The sequence below is a fragment of the Aquarana catesbeiana genome, linkage group LG09 (genome assembly GCF_042186555.1).
Source record: "Aquarana catesbeiana isolate 2022-GZ linkage group LG09, ASM4218655v1, whole genome shotgun sequence".
NCBI classification, from domain to species: domain Eukaryota; kingdom Metazoa; phylum Chordata; class Amphibia; order Anura; family Ranidae; genus Aquarana; species Aquarana catesbeiana.
In genome coordinates this window covers 200,971,255-200,986,730 of record NC_133332.1, presented here as the reverse complement: position 1 = coordinate 200,986,730, position 15,476 = coordinate 200,971,255, and the positions used below count along the sequence as shown (strand labels likewise).

General features: G+C 44.5%; 1 protein-coding gene across 2 annotated transcripts in view; it reads right to left on the bottom strand.

The window, feature by feature from the left end:
- Positions 1-15,476, bottom strand: part of STOM (stomatin) — a 79,666-nt gene that overhangs the window by 48,243 nt on the left and 15,947 nt on the right. The gene's annotated exons all lie outside the window — the stretch shown is intronic.

Genomic DNA, 15,476 nt, shown 5'->3' with positions numbered 1-15,476 from the left:
CCCATCCTAGAGCCACTGGGTCTAAGCACACACCATCTGTCATCTAAAACACTTTTCTACTGGAGTACATTTGTATAAACACCTTTTTTTTCCCCGAGGTTTAAATTTCTTATAGGAAGAATGTTTATATGAAGGACTGTCATTTACTACATCATATCAGGGACTGTTAATCCCTGAACATCTGGCTTCTGTTGAAGGGGCATGCCCCGACAAACATCTGCTGATCGGCATTCGTCAGCGATCTTAACCAATGGCTGCGAATGCTGACTAGTGTGTTCTGGCAGGGGAGAAGTCCCCCTGTCAGAACACAATAGTTCAGCGGGGAGATCGCTGTACTAACATCAGATAGTGAGTACAGCGAGCTGCTTTCGAGCACCTCCGTTTTTGTTTTGTTTTTTCTTCCTTTAGCCCGCTGGGCTGAACAATAATATAACCGATGTGTACCTAGCATAAGCATTTCACCTATGTTATCTTTGTGGTTTTTTCCCTATACCATTTTAGTTGCAGCAAGACCATAGGGGTTGATTTACTAAAACCGGTGAGTGCAAATTCTGATGCAGCTCTGCATAGAAACCAATCAGCTTCCAGGGTTTATTGTCAAAGCTTGAAGAGGCTGTCAAGTCAGAAGACATTATCTTAATGCATCAAGATAAAAAACCTTCATTGTGCAGCAGCCCCCTCAGCCCCCCTAAAACTTACCTGAGCCCCATCTGGATCCAGCGATATTGCAGGAGTGTTTCTCCGCTGTCCAAGACTCTACCTCCTAATTGGCGGAGATGGCAGAGATGGCATCGCGGCACTATTGGCCTGGCTGCTGTCAAAGTCAGTCAGCCAGCCAATAAGGAGAGAGGGAGGGAGTGGGGCTGAACCACGGCTCCGGTCTGAATGGAAACACAGCAGCGGCTCGGCTCGGGTGCCTTCACAGCAAGCTGCTTGCTGTGGGGGCACCAGATAAGAAGGAGGGGCCAGAAGTTCCAGCGAGGGACCTGAGAAGAGGAGGATCTGGGCTGCTCTGTGCAAAACCACTTCACAGAGCATGCAAGTATGACATGTTTGTTAATTTTAAACAAAAACAAAACAGACTTTAGAATCACTTCAACCACTTCCCGCTTGCCACATAGTAAGATGACGACCGGAAAGTGGATCTGTTATCCTGACTGGGCGTCATATAACGTAATAATGATAAGCCGCAGCACGGCGATCGATGGTGTGGTGCATCAGTCTGACACACCACATCTCCAATCTAGGTAAAGAGTCTATTACGTAGGCTCTTTACCACATTATCAGCTGTGTCCAATCACAGCTGATCACAGTGTAAACAGGAAAAGCGGTGTATTGGCTTTTCCTCTACTTGCACTGAAAGAGTAAAGGAGAGCCAAACAGCTGCTCTCCTGACAGGGGGGGGGAGGGGGGTCTGCGCTGATAATCAGCACATTGATTATCAGTGCAGACCCACGGAGGATGCCCACCCTAGAACCCATTATTGATGGCACTCTGTGCCCATCAGTGATGCCTGTCAGTGCTGCCTATCAGTGCCCTCCAGTGCCACCTATGAGTGCCCATAGTACACAGTACTGCATTTAAGTGCCTCATCATCAGTGCCACCTCAGTGAAGGAGAAAAATTACTTATTTACAAAGTTTTGTAATAGGAACGAAGAAAACATTTTTTCCTTCAAAATTTTCTGTCTTTATTTGTAGTGCAATTTTTTTTTTTGTTTGGGTACAGCGTTGCATGGCCACAATTGTCATCCAAAATGTTATAGCGCTGAAAGCTGAAAATTGGACTGGGCAGGAAGGGGGGAAAGTCCTGTATTGAATTGGTTAATTGAACTGAAGTAAGAAGCTGACTGGCTACCATGCACAGCTGCCCCAGATTTTGCACTCTCCAGTTTTAGTAAATCAACCCCACTGTTTCTAAGGCCCCATTCTATCCTATTCTTGATTTGTAGCTTACCTTATTTTTGGAGTTTTATCAGTATTTATATTGAGATTTTACACTATTTTATTTTTTCAGGAAAGATTGTGCACTGATTTTGCATTTGTTTTTTTTTTGTTTTTTTTTGGAGATTGAAGCTGGCCATACACTGATTGAAATTTGAACGATTCGGCGCGCACAGGACACATTTCATTCAGTGTGGCCTCCCCTGCTTCACAAAAGTCAATTATTTATTTGAATTCTGACTAGGAGATAGGCAGCTTTAGAAACTGTTTAATAACACACATTGTAAAGTATCTATGGATGTTGTCTAGGGACTCCCCATACACGAGTCACAGCAAAGAGAAGGAGAAGGACAGGTCTCCCTGTTTGGTCGTATCCAGGCAAGTGCTACTTGTATAATTCTTGTAGCCAAGAGGTCCCATGAAAACACCTGTTGGCATGCACTCTGTATATTCTGCATCTTGCCAACACTGACATAATCCATCAACACACAGTGTGGCACACAGACGTTTCCTGCTGCCATTTCACTCAGATATGCCAGTTTATACTGTACAGTACTCATCAAGCTGGAAAATCTGTGAATCATAATTATCACTTCTGGCTGTGGAAATGTATGTTGTCACCTCCTAAGGTAGACCTAAGTGGCCTGCCTTGTTCCCTAGTGTCATATTGGTCATTAAAACAAGGTCAGTGCTGGGCCATCTATAACCACATGAAGAAACAGGAAAAGTGCCTGAATGATGTTGTTGCAGACATTAGATGACCCTCTTTTGGATCTGACCCTGGTCACACAGCCAAAGATCTCCAACAAATAATACATCCAACTGCTATCTGAGGCCTACTCCTCATAAGACATATCACTGGCCGAATGCATCAATTTTATTGATAAATTTTACAGCTAAATCTCTCTCAATCAATACTGTACTAGTTTTCTGCAGATATGCCCGATTACTGGCAGAATACACTGAACTTCCAAGCAAAGACCCATCCTATGCTGGTACCAATTTTCTCCATGTTGTAGAGGTCATCCTAAAACAGATCTACAAAGTTTATTAAATTGTGTTTCTTTATATAGCTGCAGCTTCTGTCAGATGTTCTCCAGACACAGGCTGTCAATCACCATCTATAATAAATTACATTACAATAACATCAGGCACTGGACTGGGGATACGGCAGACTCTTTTGGGAAGAATAAAGATATATTAAAATGTACAGTAATAGAAACAGAAGGTTATGGCTAACCCTGTACTGTTTAAAGAATGTACAGAGCCCCTGACACAGCCAGGACTACCCTATGGGAGGATGAAACCCAGCAACACAAGTGCACATCAAGCAAGGGTAGTAGTATGGATGGACCAGGAAATGGAATTCAAAAGGACTGTATCGAATCTTCAATGGAGTTTATTGAGAAACTGCCAACATGTTTTGGGATCTTGCATCCCCTTCAGAGGCGGCTCTAGGCTTTGTGAGGCCTTAGGCAAATCTTAGACATGAGGCCCCACTCGGGATGTGTGTCGGGCCAGTACCGGAGTCAGAGATCCGCGGTGCACGACAGGAGGGAGGAGCCGGGGGAGAGGAGTACATGGTAGCAACCCACTGACCCTCTGACCTCAGGAAGTGGTCAGTGACAGTCCGCCCCTGGGTGGGGAAAACGACTTGCGGCCCCGGACGCAAGACGGGGACACCGACCGGGGGAAATTCCCTGCAACTCCCACACACGCGTTAGGCATATTAAGCGGCCCCGAGGCCCCTGGGAGTGCGAGGCCTTAGGCGGCCACCATATTTGCCTAATTAGAGAGCCGCCTCTGATCCCCTTCATTAGGCTTGCAGCAAATGTATACATGAATATTTAAACAGTAAATATAAGAAATAAAATTGCTATTTAGTTATATATATATATATATATATATATATATATATATATATATATATATATATATATATATATATATATATATATATATATATATATATATATATATATATTTTTTTTTTATTTTACATTTATTCATGCATTTATTGTAGACCTAATGGAGGGTCACAAGAACCCTGAAATGCATTCGATATTTCTCAGAAAAAACATTACCACGCCACAAAGTGCCCCTTTTTTTCCTCTATCCATCCTAACAAATGTTACTCCAAACAACACAAAGCAATCTCCTGCGCTTAGGAACCTAGTCCATATGTATGTGGTGTAGCCAGCCCTTTGGACTAAATATGGAAAGTCAAAAGTCTTGCTGTCTGTTCCTCAGAACAGTGGGTGTCCTTGGAGCTGAAACATGTAGAAAGACAGGGAGGGCGCACCGACCTAGTGCATTACCAGAGATAAAATTTATTTAAATAGTAAAAACAAGAGTCACAATCACAAACGTTTAAAAGAAGCTTGACATTGCTCAGAGAATTTAGAGCTGTGTCTTCTAGACATCCTTCAACCTGGACCGGGTATATAGGAGGACCCAGATGGTATCGAAGGCGGCTTATGCGTTACGAGGGAGTACCCTCTTCATCAGAGCCTTAGCAGTAGCAGACTAACTTTCTCTAGGTTCCCTCTAAATATGGCCATTCACATGTCTGAGTGACGCCCACCAGGGCCCATCACACCCATCCGGGTGAGCCCCGTCCACCATGCCAAGCCATCAAATTATACCATATGCTGCATCATGTGGTTGGATGCACAGTAGCGTCCTTCTTCCCATGGAGAGGGGGCTATGAGCACTGTCAAGCTTCTTTTAAAAGTTTGTTTGCAAGTATGACTCTTGTTTTTACTATTTAAATACATTTTATCTCTGGTAATGCACTAGGTCGGTGAGCCATCCCTGTCTTTCTATATGTAACAAATGTTACTGCCTGTCCTCTGATGTCTATGCTTCAGATTACTGGTTACCAAATACAGAAAGACCTTTTGGTGTTCATTAGTCACACAGACTGTGACCACCTCCTCTTTCCCTTCACTAAAGAGGTCTATTAATCCAAGACCTGGAGCTCTGCGTTACAACGCTGCTGAACCATGATGACTACCACCTCCACCATCCTTCCAAGAGACATGGCACTGGTGCTGGGTAATTACATACCTATCCTACAGAGGAATAAAACGGTTGAACTGTCTTTCTTGTATTATATAGATTAAAGCTATTCCTACTCTGTAGAGCAGCCTTTCTCAACCTTTTCAACACTGAAGAACCCTTGAAATAATTCTTCAGTCTCGGGAACCTTGCTAAAAACTAAAAATCTATAACTCATGATACATTAGTGTGATGGTCAGTGGGAAGAATGCTCCTCACACTTGTGGTCATTGGGAAGAATTAACCCCTAACAGATAGCTAAAAAGATCAATGTGTCAGTAGGAACTTATCTGAGAGGCAGAAATTGACCTCAAGGAACCTCTAGCAACTTCTGAAGGAACCCCACGGTTCCATGGAACCCTGGTTAAGAAACCCTGCTGTAGGAGTATAAATGAAAGCTGATGTATTATTTCAATTGCAGCATTGAGCGGTTTGTAATACATGCAGGGACATTCTCATACTAAATTTCCGGTTTAGAAATGGAATCTACAATCTTCAATTGTAACTGTTATTGCAAAATAGTTTCATGTTGCTCAAACCCTGGGACTCGGGCAGAGGACAACGCACTTGTGACCACAGGAATGTGATTTATGACAGTTAATAAATAATGTTCCCATATATAGTTATTACGTGACAAACATTAACTCCGACGAGGGCGAGTAGTGGGTATGGCAAAGCTTAGTGCTTGAAATGACAATGGGCACTGTGTAATGTACAGAATGGCAACTAATCTGGTACAATGCAAGCCAACTGGGGAAGCCTCACTGCCACTAATACCATATACTGCATATTCCAAAGACCCTCCATAGCTGTTTGAGGAAAAATCCTCAGCAGGGGTAGTGGTGAGAATGTATCTACGATCAATGATAAAAGTTTAACTTTATCCCTGCTGGAATGGCAGCTATCCAATTAGGCTTCTTCTTCTGGATATACAGTATCTCACAAAAGTGAGTACACCCCTCACATTTTTGTAAATATTTTATTATATCTTTTCATGTGACAACACTGAACATATGACACTTTGCTACAATGTAAAGTAGTGAGTGTACAGCTTCTGTAACAGCGTAGATTTGCTGTCCCTTCAAAATAACTCAACACACAGCCATTAATGTCTAAACTGCTGGCAACAAAAGTGAGTACACCCCTAAATGAAAATGTCCAAATTGTGCCCAATTAGCCATTTTCCCTCCCCGGTGTCATGTGATACGTTAGTGTTAAAAGGTCTCAGGTGTGAATGGGGAGCAGGTGTGTTAAATGTGGTGTTATCACTCTCACTCCCTTATACTGGTCACTGGAAGTTCAACATAGCACCTCATGGCAAAAAACTGAGGATCTGAAAAAAAAAAAAAGAATTGTTGCTCTACATAGGCTATATGAAGATCACCAAGACCCTGAAACTGAGCTGCAGCACAGTGGCCAAGTCCATACAGAGGTTTAACAGGACAGGTTCCACTCAGAACAGGCCTCGCCATGGTCGAACAAAGAAGCTGAGTTCACATGCTCAGCGTCATATCCAGAGGTTGTCTTTGGGAAATAGACGTATGAGTGCTGGCAGCATTGCTGCAGAGGTTGAAGGGGTGGGGGGGGTCAGCATGTCAATGCTCAGACCATACGCCGCACACTACATCAAATTGGTCTGCATGGCTGTCGTCCCAGAAGAAAGCCTCTTCTAAAGATGATGCACAGGAAAGCCCGCAAACAGTTTGCTGAAGACAAGCAGACTAAGGACATGGATAACTGGAACCAAGATAAACTTATTTGGTTCAGATGATGTCAAGAGTATGTGGCGGCAACCAGGTGAGGAGTACAAAGACAAGTGTGTCTTGCCTACAGTCAAGCATGGTGGTGGGAGGGTCATGGTCTGAGGCTAGATGAGAGCTGCCGATGTTCTGCCGAGAAAGTTCCCCTCGGCGGATAATGACCCCCCTGTACTGCGCAGGCGCAGCGCTTGCGCAGTACGAACAACAAGGGAGCCACCGAAAATATCCGAAGCTGAACAGCCTGCGCAATGAGCAAGACATTGTGGCCAACGCTACCGCATGCTCCCGATGCTCTTGCTACTCTGCAAGGGGCGGGTGTATTACTGTGATAATGTGTTTATTATCCGCCCCTTGCAGAATCGGGAGCGTGCGGCACTGTCTGGTAGCATCGGGAGCATGTGGTACAATGTGGTGTTAAATGTGCGCAGGCGCAGTGTACAGCTGACGCTCAGCTGTGTATGTTCGGCTATTTTTGGCTTGGTAGTGCTTCGTACTGCGCCTGCGCAGTACGTGGGGGTCATTATCCGCCGGGGGAACTTTTTCGGCAAGACACCGTACTGCGCAAGCGCTGCGCCTGCGCAGTACAGGGGGGTCCTTATCCGCCAGGGGAACTTTTTCGACAAGACACCAGCACTGGGGAGCTACAGTTCACTGAGGGAACTGTGAATGCAAACATGTACTGTGACATACTGAAGCAAAGCAGGATCCCCTCCCTTCAGAGACTGGGCCGCAGGGCAGTATTCCAACATGATAACGACCCAAAACACACCTCCAAGACGACCACTGCCTTGCTAAAGAAGCTGAGAGTAAATGTGATGGACTGGCCAGGTCTCCAGACCTAAACCCTATTGAGCATCTGTGGGGCATACTCAAAACGGAAGGTGGAGGAGCGCAAGGTCTCAAACATTCACCAGCTCCGCGATGTCGTCATGAAGGAGTAGAAGAGGACTCCAGTGACAACCCGTGAAGCTCTGGTGAACACCATGCCCAAGAGGGTTAAGGCAGTGCTGTAAAATAATGGTGGCCACACAAAATATTGACACTTTGGGCCCAATTTAGACATTTTCACTTAGGGGTGTACTCACTTTTGTTGTCAGCGGTTTAGACATTAATGGCTGTGTGTTGAGTTATTTTGAAGGGACAGCAAGTTTACACTGTTATACAAGCTGTACACTCAATACTTTACATTGTAGCAAAGTGTCATTTCTTCAGTGTTTTCACATGAAAAGATATAATAAAATATTTACAAAAACATGAGGGGTGTACTTACTTTTGTGAGATACTGTACATCATTAGAATAGGCTGGCGTTGATGGAATTTTAGCTGACCAATTGATGAGACTAAACTGATCTTACTGATTTGTTTGCAATATGTAATCAGCTGTGGTCCTTGCTTATATTAAACTCCCACCATTCTCTCCAGCTGGAACTGTGCTCATGGTGACTGTCCCAACTGCTAGAATGAGAGGAACTAGAGAACAAGAGTGAACGACACCAACACCATAGGTACTTGCTTCCAGCTTTGGCTGGCTAATTGTTTCAGGCACTTGAAGAAAGTTTTGGCAGTACACAATGTTTAATGATTCAAAGCTCTTAAAGTAAGAGACCTCACTGTTCTGCAGCTATACAAATATGGCAGATAACTCTAGTACAAATATTGCCTGAGCACAAGGAAAAAAAGACTTTGCTGATAACAGTGGCCATTAGGACTGCTTTATAAGAGAGTTCACCTTTAAAGCGATTGTAAACCCCGCTTGGTCATTTTTAGCTACAGGGAAGCCTATAATAAGGCTTACCTGTAGGTAAAATTAATATCTCCTAAACATGCACAGCTTAGGAAATATTTACACTGCCTTGCCGGTGTCTTGCCGAATAAGTTCCCTCGGCGGATAAGTTCCCCCCCTGTACTGCGCAGGCGCAGCGCCTGCGCAGTACGAACTCCTGACAGCCGCCGGAGATAGCCGAAGCTCAAGATCGACAATCAGCTGTACACGGCGCCTGCGCTCTGGGTCCAGGTTCCTTCCCTACCATCCAAGTGGACCTAGAGGGGGAATCTAAAAGAGCCGAGCGAAGCGAGGCCGTGCCCGAAGCGTGGCGAGCGAAGCGAGCCCGCGAGGGGCCCTCTTTCAGCCGCCGTGTACAGCTGATTTTCAGCTATTCCGCTTCGGCTATTTCCGCCGGATCCTACTGCGCAGGCGCAGCGCCTGCGCAGTAGAGGGGGGAACTTATCAGCCGAGCGGAACTTTCTCGGCAGAACACCGGAACTTCAGAGCTTTGTGCCGGAAGTGAGGGCTCCTGCACAGAAGTGACGTCATTGCGGCTCCGGCCAATCACATAGCCGGAGCTTGCGAACCCAGAAAAAAGACAGGGGGACACATGTCAGCCCTCTCAGCAGTGACTTTACAGTGCTGGAGGGCTTCGTTCCAAGGTGAGTATTTCATAATGTGCCATTATGTGATGCAGGTTTTTTTTTTTTGAACATCCGCAATTTAAAACCGCTTTAACTTGACGTAAACCCTTGAGCCCGTACACACGATGAGAATAGTGAACTAATTATCGTCCATTTTGTTTTGCATGCTAGCCATAGTCGAAAATGAAAAGGTTACTCAACTTACAAAAATTCTTGTACGACAGAATACAACTTCCGAAGTGATGTAATGTATTGTATAATAATGTATTCTTTGTTTCCAAACATGCATAGTCTTGTTCTGATTTTTCTAAGACACAAACTGTGCTGATTAAAGAAAAATCGAACTATTTGGTATCGTACAAGAAAAATGTTATTACCATTGTACTAACGATCAAATTATCATATGATCGATTTGAAAGTGGTATGTTTTGTCTGATCTTCTGATCGGGTGTACAAGGCGTTATCCTGCTACCTGAAAAAAGCTTAAAAAAAAAAAAAAAAAAGCGCTAGTAAAGCCTTTGAAAAATAAAAAAATAAAATCCGGTCCCTGCAATTTAATGTCATAATGTGCTAGTATGCACCACATACTAACACATTATTGAAGACCTACCTTAAAACGAAGCCCTCCAGCAGCGTGCTATCACCGAGGTCAGGGCTTCAATCTTCACTTGGTCTTCCTTCCGAGTTCACGGGCTTTAGCCATTTGAATGGGCAAGCCGCAAGGACAATCCCGCGCATGTGCACAGTAGCCACAGCCACGGCAAAGGGACAGTGCGCATGCGCTGGTGACTTCACCGGCCACAGAAATAATGAATATCCCCCAAGCGACGTTTAGAAGATATTCCTTGTACCTACTGGTAAGCCTAATTATACGCTTACCTGTGGGTACAAGTCACCAAGCGGTGTTTAAGTTATCAGTTCATCAATGCAAGGGGGCACAGTAATTCCCTTACATTAATCAATCAACACACTAACAGTTCAAATACAAAAGAAACCTTCCTTTGCAGCACACACTTTATACAATCAGCGCAGGGCGATAACACCTTGGGGAGTGTCAGGGTGCTAATTGGCCGCACTTAGCTCAGACCTTCTCTGGAGGCCAAGGATAAATTAAGGAGAAGACATGTATTTATTAATAATAAAAGAAGACTCTGAGCCCTCTGGTTTTGGGAAAAAAAAAACAACTTCATATTTCTGCCAGACTTATACGGCAGGGGAATGACTATCAACTTTAGAAATAATGATTTCACACTACGGAGAGTGCTTACTCATAGCTAAAAACGCGTCAGATCGTCTATCACTTTGTTGTGGCATTTACAGTCTGATCCCGATTTTTCAATAAAGGCAAAATAAATTTTCTTTGAAGTGCGGCTGTCCAGAGTTTTTCCGTTCATCTTCATTTGCCCACGGAACGTGAAGTCAAGAAGCAAAGAATCTGCTGTGGCATCTATACACCCCTGTCTGCTGCATTTGCAGTTTAAAGTGGTACTAAACCTAATTTGCAAATGCCTGCATGCAGGCAGCTTTTTTATCACAGAAGAGACATGCTATGTCTCTACTGCGAGAACACACACGTATGTGCCTGCTCTACTGAATGTACACCGCATCTGTGCATGCTCAGCATGTATTCCCATTACACTAGAGCTGTGTCGGAAAGACTGACTCTTATTCGCATGTGTGGGATGACGTCAACTTTCCCTTCTAGCCAATCAAGAGGCTGAAAACCCAAAAGAAGCCAAGGGAGAAGATGACAGCGACTAGTGAGGGATGTAACTGCAGCATCACTGGAAGGTGAAGGTTAGCATTTCCAGTTAAGTTCCACGTTAACCACTTGCTTACTGGGCAATTAAACCCCCCCTCCTGCCCAGACCAATTTTCAGCGCTGACGCACTTTGAATGACGACAATTGCGCGGTCATACAACACTGTACCCAAATTAAATTTTTATCACAGCTGGGATTTTTATTTTTTGCTAAACAAACAAAAAAAGATGAAAAAAAAAAAATCATGTTTTATAGTTTGTTATAAAATTTTGCAAACGGGTAATTTTTCTCCTTCATTGATATGCATTGATGAGGCGGCACTGGTGGGCACTGATAGGCTTCACTGATGGGCACGGATAGGCACAGTTAGGGCGGCACAGATAAGGCGGCACTGGTAGGTGACACTGATGGGCACTGACAGGTGGCACTGATGTGCAGCACTGTTGTTGGGGCACTGACTGTGGGCACTGATAGGTGGCACTGTGGGCACTGGAAGGCGACACTGGTGCCTATTGCTAGGTGGCACTGGCAGGGGGCACAGGTGATCTGGTGGCAGATCTCCGTGATGAGGACTGATGTCCCTCTCACGGCCGCCGGTGATCGGCTTTTTTTTCCTCCTCACGCTGTCAGCACGAGGAGAAAAAATAGCCGATTACCGGCTCTGTTGACATCACATGATCAGCTGTCATTGGCTGACAGCTGATCGCGTGTTAAGGGGTCGGGATTGACCCCTTACTCCGATCTGTGATCAGGCGAGTCTCATAGACTCGCTGATTACAGAGCGCACTGCACGCGCCCTGCAGGGGGCGCGCAGGCCGCTCGTGCACGGGACGACGTCAATGGACGTCGTCCCAGCAAAGCAGGTCTGCGCTGTAGCCGTCATTCGGCTATAGCGCAGATCTCAAGTGGTTAAAGTGACACTAAAGGTTTATTAAAAAAAAAAAACACAACCCACACATACATGTCGTACTTACCTCCTCTGTGCAAGGGTTTTGCACAGCGTGGTCCCAATCCTCCTCTTCTGGGGTTCCTCAGCGGCGTTCCTGGCTCCTCCCCGCATTGAGTGTCCCCCTGGGGAAGCACTTCCCTAGGGACACCCATGCAGGTGGGCTCCCAAATCCTGCTGCAGCGTGCATTGACACAGATAGCAGGACTCGACCCCGCCCCCCGCGTCATTGGATTTGATTGACAGCAGCGGGAGCCAATGGCTGCGCTGCTATCAATCTATCCAATCAGGACCTGAGACACCGGTGAGAGCAGGTGTGCTCGTTCCTGGCACTGGAAAGACAGGGTTCAGGTAAAAAACAGGGGCACTGGGGGGCTGCTACAATAAAAGAAGGTTTTTCACCTTAATGCATAGAATGCATTAAGGTGAAAAACGCCAAGGGTTTACAACCCCTTTAAGGAGAGTGGTTGGGGAGATGGCAAAAACACGGTTCAGCCATGTGCTTTTACTGCTCCCAAACTGGAAGTGTAAAAAGTGTGTTATTTGCAGGACTACCATATAAAAATAAAAGGGGAAAAAAAGCCTGAAAAAAGAAGAAATACAACCACTCCATCTAAGGAATGGTAAGCTGCAATATAGTACTTTGCTGTTTAGATACACTTTAATGTTTGGAACTGGAGAATATTTTTAATCTGTAATGTCCTCTATTTATGTTAACACTATGGCCCTTTCACACCATACAACAAAGCACGTTACATATATGTTAATATGTTGGAGTACCCTTCACTTTTAAGGCACCCAATGCAATGCATTGCAGTGCACAGAAACACGACGTGTTGGGAAAAAAAGGGTGCATGATACGTGTATTAACACAACGCACGGGTATAGAAAGGTCTGAAGGGGAACATCACAACACATCAGACACTGATAAACAGATAATAAAAAAAAAAAAAAAAAAACCCACGACATTTTCTATCAAAACAATAAATAAGAATAGAAAAAAGTGTAACAATAATATTAGAAATTTTGGTAAAGGGTGCAAACACTATTTCACACCAAACCTAATATGGCCATATTCCTAACACAATGTGGGCCTGTTCTATGGCCAGTGTACACACAAATAGAGCTCAGACACCATATACAGCATAGACTGATGTAAAATATTACATATATTTTAGTAATGAAAGGGGTGAAACACATAATTCCCTGCGTCCAGCCACTCATTTACTCTCCAGCTATGAGGTTAGTAAGATGGAGGCGGCAGGCAGATATGCCATCTCAGGATCCTGTCATTCTCACAGATAAATCTTTATGAGAATTAGAAAGTGGATTGTACCGGCACCGCCGCTGGTCCTAGAATTCTCCAGACTCGCCCAGACCTTTCATAACAATTCCTGCATGAGCTCGTCTTTGTTGAGTGGAACAAACATAAACCCACAAGGGAGAAGCCAGATCGCAGCAAAAGACGTCAGACTGTCAATGAAACAACAAGGCCAATCAGAGAGCAAACTTTCCAAACACTTCCAGACATAGCTGCCTGAACTATATAAACATGCTTTTATCATAATTTATTAGATCATATATCTAAGCTCCTCTCTGTACAACACTGGAATATGTCAAAGCTACTGTATAATAATAATAAAAAATAGTGAGTGACTGTGGTTGGGACATTAGAGTGTAAGTTTCACTGGTGCAGAGACTGATGTGAATTGTTTTGTGTTCTCTGTAAAGCACTGCAGAATAGGGCAGAGGTATACAAAATGTAGATAATAGTGTGTGACATGGGGAATTGCAGACCCTTCTTATGAAAATCCGATCTGCGGAACTTAAACATAAACGTTGCATGACCCCGGAGCCTACTGCGGAGCTCCAATCCCTCTGTTTGGAGTTAGCCAATAAACTGGACACGCAGGTTTGGATGCGTCACTTATCTCATAAGTTCAGGAATAAGTGTGGGCGACTGCTTGCCAAAGCCCTAAGATGCCAACGGGCCTCATCCATATAAATTCATACGGCGGCAGGATCCCCGGTCGTTTATTCCTCTAAGATCGCCGCTGCTTTTCAAGATTATTATGCCCAGCTCTATCACCTCCCCGGCGCACTACCTGGCTCTTCTGAGGCACGGAAGACTGAACGCATTCTGCAGTATTTAGAAGAGGCTCCGTCTCCCCAGCTTGCTGCCCAAGTGGGCAACAAACTGGAGGTACCAATCACTTTGACAGAGTTAGCGGCAATTAGAAAAGAACTTCTGAAAAGGGAAAAGTCTAGGCCCTTAAGGCTTCACAAATTCCAGTACATTTCTATCGAACCTGATGTACAGTCAGGTCCATAAATATTGGGACATCGACAATTCTAATCTTTTTGGCTGTATACACCACCACAATGGATTTGAAATTAAACGAACAAGATGTGCTTTAACTGCAGACTTTCAGCTTCAATTTGAGGGTATTTACATCCAAAATAGGTGAACGGTGTACGAATTACAACAGTTTGTATATGTGCCTCCCACTTTTTAAGGGACCAAAAGTAATGGGACAATTGGCTGCTCAGCTGTTCCATGGCCAGGTGTGTGTTATTCCCTCATTATCCCATTTACAAGGAGCAGATAAAAGGTCCAGAGTTCATTTCAAGTGTGCTATTTGCATTTGGAATCTGTTGGAGGAGGATACGTGCTGACATCACCACACTGTTGTACTAAGAGGACGGGGAGTTCGATTGCAGCCGGCCGGCTCTGTTTTTTAGCGCAAGTTTTTATCTTCAATCTTCAATATAAGTGCATTACTGTTTTAATAAACCCTGTTTAAGCGATATCACGCTATGGTTGGTCTTTCTTCCATATCCTGCTGAATACCCTGATTACCCTGCTGATCACTGAGGTTCATGGGAGATTCACGGCAACAAGGGATTGGAGCACACAGTTAATCCACTGACTACATCTGCCTGGACACTCCTTTTGTTGAAGCAAAGGCCTTGGCTGGGCTATAGCCATCCGCTTGTTTTCGCTTGCCATCTGGTAAGCGAGTTTTTCATTAGGTGGTGGCACTGAATAAGGATTTAGCTCACCCGGGTGTTTTATGTGTATTTGTTTGAACTGCATTTCATTATCCTGGAATACACAAGCCATTGTTGACCCGAACTCTTATATAGCGCAGCTTCTCTTTTCCATTTAATTTGGAATCGGTTGCTGTCAACTCTCTCAATATGAGATCCAAAGAGCTGTCACCATCAGTGAAGCAGGCCATCATTTGGCTGAAAAAACAAAATAAACCCATCAGAGAGATAGCAAAAACGTTAGGTATGGCCAAAATCAACTGTTTGGAACATCCTTAAAAAGAAAGAACGCACCGATGAGCTCAGCAACACCAAAAAGACCCGGAAGACCACGGAAAACAACTGTGGCGGATGACCATAGAATTCTTTCCCTGGTGAAGAAAACACCCTTCACAACAGTTGGCCAGATCAAGAACACTCTCCAGGAGGTAGGCGTATGTGTGTCAAAGTCAACAATCAAGAGAAGACTTCACCGGTGAATACAGAGGGTTCACCACAAGATGTAAACCATTGGTGAGCCTCAAAAACAGGAAGGCCAGATTAGAG